Genomic DNA, 6,000 nt, shown 5'->3' with positions numbered 1-6,000 from the left:
CTAACCTAACCTTTAGATGGAGGAATAATTATTTACAAAAATCCAGGTGTTTTTTTTCTGTTATTTTATCAGAAGTAAAAACTTCTTAAAGCCGAAAACACTGACTGAGCAAAATAACATCACCTTGAACATACTTTATCTTAAAGAAACATGGAGGTGGCAGTGTCATGCTGTGGAGATATCAGTTTTTATAGCAATTCCCTTTCTGTGGATTCATCCTATAAAATTCATATAAAACATAAAGATGCTTGTGGTGACAACGTTAAAAAAGAATGACTAGGTTCTTCAGGAGCTCCATGCTTTATGAGGTTTTTTGTTTTTGCTTTTCTTGTTTAGCTGAATTTAAAAGGCAGAATTTGGAAACAGTTTGTACTTGTCCATGTTAATAGAAACACGCATCCTTTAACCATACCCCTTCTTAACTTATCAAAGAAATTCTGAAAAACTACATAACGTTAGTAAATGAAAACCCATTAAACTATTGATCTTAGAACAGTTTGCTTCTATGTTGAAGAAAACACTAGTCACATTTTAGTAGAATGATGCAGTAGGTGGTATATTTAGCTGCACAATACATATTAACTAGTTAAAAAGACTATTGTTACTTTTTTGTAATTGTCTCTTTTTTCCTGTTGGGTGTCTATGTGATTAAAAACCTTTAAAAATTCTCAGTTTTTCAAGGTTGTTACTTTTACTGTTTAAAATAATAACTACCAAAAAGATCATTGGAAGTTAAATTTTATACTGTGGTTGGCACCCCTTTAGCAGAAAAAAAAAAGATTACGGGTACAACGAAAATAAAGACGTTGGAATAAATGTTTTACCTTCAGAGTTGTCAAAGGAAATTTATATTTTATGAGCACTGGCATTGTACCTTGGACCTTGAGCTCATCCCGTCTGAGTTGTTCCCTCTGGTTTCTCTTATTTTCATTTTTTCATAACAGTTAGCAAAGCTCTGCTGGAAAAATACTTTATTATCTTTTTGAAGCTCCTGCAGAGGAAAGCTTGAAAAGTACCAACATTTCATTGCAGATAGCTGTACTGGCTTCAACAATCAAACATTTTCCTTCAATTGAATTCGGAGGCTGTGTTAATACAGTAGTAAGTATCTATAAGATTGCAGATTTCTGCTAGACAACTGTCAGATATACATAACATTTCTGTAATATATCTAATTTTTGGAGCCTGTGATGGCTGTATTTACAGCCACACAGATGTGGCAACAAAGGCAATTTATGTTATTTATGTTTTTCATACAGCATTCATTTACTGAGCCATCTCATTATTTGGAATTTATTTATTACACTGTATTCCAAATTCAGTGCACACTCATTAGTTTACCCTACTTTTGTTATGATTGTCTTTCATTTATATTCTGTGTGAGTTTTGCAGTTGCCTCGGTCCCTTGGCTGCAAGCATACAATCAATGCTACGGGAAGAAATGGGATTTTACTTTATTTGGTTTAGTTAAGTTTGTCTTTATTTTGCCCCATGTGTTTCTTATGTAAGTTCCCCTTTTTCTCATTAAGGTATCAGTTTGTTTGCTTAGGCACTGCTGCGTCTTGTTTGGTCACAACCACCACCGGTGCAGATTCTGTATGACTATGTCTAAAACCATTACTTTATTGTAGATTTTGTTAACTTGTCTGTGTGCTATATTAACCAATATGATGCTTTAAACTAGATCTGCTATTTTCACAGCTTTTGTGAGACACTTTTTATTTTATTTTATAAAGAAAGGCATTAATATATTAAAACATTTATTTGAATTCTATAAATCAAATAAACAAGTCTTGTAAAGAATCTGGTTGTTATTCCAAATTGTAAAGGTTAACTTTTTTGCCATATAAAACTGACTAAAACTAGACTAAAACCTTTTAAGTTTTTTAAAAGTTTTAGTCGACTAAAAGCGACATATCACATCTCGAAATGACTCAAAGGCAAGAATGACTAATAATACTTTTCGTCCTGAAAACTAAGAATATGACTAAATTTAAGATGGCTGTCAAAAACAACACTGCTTTATGTAGTGTACTACATAAATACACTCCCCCTGTCTTAATTAAACACAGTAATCTCTTTGCCAAATATGATTTTATAATAGTACAAAAAAAGCTATCTAAACTGATATGTAAAAAGTTATTTCAAGATTTACAGAATTACTGAATCATTTATAAGGACCTGTCTGAAAACATGAAGTAGGCTGAAAAATCTCAAAAAGCACCAATATGAGGCAATTGAAGAAGAGCAATAACAGCTCTCAAATGTATCTAATAATTTGATTTCCCACAAAGTTGCTTTAAATCTAAACCTCTAACTGTAGTTGTGACATAGTTCTCACTCAGCAGTTATAATCCTGTTTTCCTTAAGGTTATCTCAGTGAGCATCAGAGCTGAAAGCTGCTGATTTACAGTGACCCAGTCATCACACGTTTTACTGGATTTGAGCCTCTTATCAGCTCAAATGCATCACAACAGGAAATACGTCCTCAGGTAAAATAAATAGAGAATTAATCTCCCTTGTGTGATCAGTGAGAGATTTTAACACAAATGTAACATTTCATGTTACTTAGGGCAGGTCCCTAGTGCTTTGGTGCATGTATGGTTCATTGGGTCTTACCAGAGCGATTAAAGGAAAGCTTAAAGCTGCAGTTTCTCTGAAAGAGCCTTTTTTAACTCTATAGTTTTAATATACACCTACATAAAACTAATAGTTTTAACATTACAGTTTTTCCTTGGAGTATTCAAAGCATTAGCATTTTACCTCATACACTTGAAACACAAATGGAAGCATGTAGATAGCTCAAAGGAATAAGAATAGGAGAAAACATACAGTAAAAGCTAATTTGCAACATATGAATATATATATGAATATATATATATATATAAATTATTTACTATTACTTTTAGATTTATTTCACTGTAAACGTTTAAGCACAACTGTATATGCTTGCTGATCACACATTAACACACAGGAGAGATATCTAAACGCAATACATTCACTAACTACACCAAACACCACGGCACAGCCAAGTTTGCTTAAAGATGAACCAAAACACCCAAGAAATGGAAAGAAAATCCAAAATGCTAAATACAAAGATTCACTTAATTGTAAAAGTTAACAAAAAGAAACCTTAAGTCCCCCCTCTCCAGCAGGAGGTGATGGTGCAGTTCAATCAGTCCATTGTATTTAAAGTGTGTGTTCAGCATTGTCCAGCACTCCCAGGGATCACGGCAGGTAAATACCAGTATGAGAACCAAGAATTACTCATAAGAAGGAACAAAAATCAACCACGGGTCAGGAAAAATACATAATTAAACTAAACATGTGAGCTTACAAATAGAACAAATGTATTTAAACCAAACAATAAACATTTTAGACCTAGACTTGCACCACTTTATAAACCCACCGGGGGCAATTCGTTTGAGCTGTACACAAGACAAACAAACAAGAATAAACGTGAAAAAAGATGATTAAAAAGAAAAAAATGTGACAGGGAGCTTTAAGACCAACATTCATTGTAATTAAAAAGCACAGGATAGTTAAAAGATGACACAACAATCTTTAAAAGTAAATAAATACACCAAAACGGTTTTGTATTAAATGAAAAGTCTATAAGGGAGTTACCACCTGTAATGAAGGTTGGCTATCACAGAGACTTTAAAGAGATCCTCCAGAGATCTTGGATGGTAGAATCTGTTGGAAGGACAAAAAACCATGAAGGGCTCACAGAAAATGTTCGGAGAAAAATATCTTTAAAGACTGAAAAAGTTCAGTTTAGGCAACTTTCCACCCTTGAAAACACTTTGAGTGGTGAAAAACCAACTCCACACATAACCCCAAACCCACTCTGATGTTTTGCTTTTTCCCACAGGGACAGGAAATCTGGGCACTCTTGGTGTAAAGATGGATTGAGCTAAATCCAGGACAGACCCAAAAAAAAAAAAAAAAAAAACTGTTAAAAGTTGCAAGAATTTGAGACGTGGGCTTTAAAAGAAAACTTGTCCTTCAAAAAATTCAGTGGTTGCTTCATGAATATAGCAGAAGGTATTTCCAATAATTACATTCTGATGATTTATTGATTTGTTTGTTTAAATTCAGGGATGTGTTATAGAAACTAAATATCTCCAACATCTTTTCTTGAGATGTTATAAGGCAGCTGAGAATAAATTGATGCTGGCCGCTCTGCTCCCACTTATACTGCATTGATCCAACATATCTCATCTCTCCTTGGCATCAAAAGTTAATGCTGAGAAAAATCAGGGCTAAATCTGAGTAAGATTGAATGCTAAAGGATTGGTTATAAACAGAATACAGGTTTTTTAATCTTCCAATATCCAGGAGCTGAGAAATCTATAAAGACACAATTGTAAACAACAATACATTTCAATCATCTGAAATGCATTGGCCACATTGCTTCATGATTTGGGCACAAGAAAGATAAAACTAAGGAAATAACTTTTAGCAGAAGGTCACCTTAATTGAAAAAGTTCTTCAGACTATTTGTTGTACTTCAAACTGTCACAGAGCAGAAGCAGGGATTCCTGTGTATTTCCAGTGATGCATTATGGTTTCATCTGTCTCTGCATTTGAGCTGAATGATATTAGGTTAAGTATGTTGAAGTATTTAGTTACCACTGACTCACAGAACATTGTTAGCAACACATGTTGAAATAGAAAGTGAAGTTGGTTGTAGTCTTGCTGTTAACCCTTTATAGTGTGCTCAGTGAAATACTTATTACCTTTATAACATAAAAAAAATATGGATATTTTGATGGCAAAAATGTATGTCAATGTAATAACAAAAAATGCTAACTTGCCCGAATATATTTAGAAAAATAACAAAAGTGCTTCTTTAAGAAAATAATGAAAAACACTGAGAGTGAAAGAAACAGATTAGAGGCATTCATGCTGATACTGGAGTTTATAAACCTAAATATAATTGTTAACTAGGCTTATTAACTTTTTAGCTTCACATGAACTTTTCAATTAGTTTTTTACCTTTTTTTTCTTGACTAGTTAACTTAGTTTTTTCCAACTTAATCTACAGTAGGCAATATATAATTCAAGGGCTCATCTAATTGGTCAATACCAAAATAAGATGTATAGCCATGTAGCAGCATCTTTGCTGAATGGATGGATATAGATCTTGTTCTTCTAGACCTCGGTGAGGAATGGGGAGGGGGCTCCATCTGTAAGGGGTGCAAGTGATCAAAAACACTAACTTGCCCTATAAAGGGTTAAGGTGTAAGGTGGAAGTGTTGTTGCCATTTTTAGTATCATTATTTCTCTTATTTACTATCGTAAAATGATTAATATTTTACTTTAGGGTGATATAGCAGAGTAGGTATTTTACCAGAGATGGATGATGCATAACGTTGCTTGCTTTTTATTGGATGTTGAACCGACATCAGTGGAACCTCCTGAAAATCAGAGTAGAAGCAACTGGACCTTGGAGCAACACAGTCTTTTTACCTGCACAAAATTTTAGTTGAGCTTTTCGGAAGAGTCTGATGAAAAAAATTCTTTTTTTTAATATTACCCTTTGTTTTTATCATCAAAAGGCAAAAATACAACTTTGGTTTTCAAAACTCTTTCTTGCTACATGCAGATGTTGAGTGCAAAGAAGTTTGAGGTTTAAAGGCTAGTGAGTCAGTCAGACAAATTTTCATTAGCAATCCTATAAACCAAACTTTTCAAGGTTAGTCAAATACTAGAACAAGGCCTTTGGAGAAGGAACAGATCCAAAAAATTACAAATCTTCTGCTGAGATTTACAGTTGGTCTATAGAGCTGTTTGGGCTGTTCCAAAACCACTCAGTAGGTTAGTTGCTAAAAGTACTAAAAAATATGAAGAAATTCATACTGTTTTCTTAAATGTAAATAGTTTTGGTTTTTTTTAACAACAAAGTAACATTAATAGCTCCAACACATTGCTTCTCTATATCTCTCTGTTCAACTGAACGTTTCATTTTGACCCAGTATTTTTCCTAAAGTGCAG

Source organism: Cyprinodon tularosa, unplaced genomic scaffold, assembly GCF_016077235.1.
Source record: "Cyprinodon tularosa strain WSP-4 unplaced genomic scaffold, ASM1607723v1 ctg46, whole genome shotgun sequence".
NCBI classification, from domain to species: domain Eukaryota; kingdom Metazoa; phylum Chordata; class Actinopteri; order Cyprinodontiformes; family Cyprinodontidae; genus Cyprinodon; species Cyprinodon tularosa.
The sequence above is the reverse complement of the archived record's forward strand: the minus strand, read 5'-3'. Positions refer to the sequence as shown.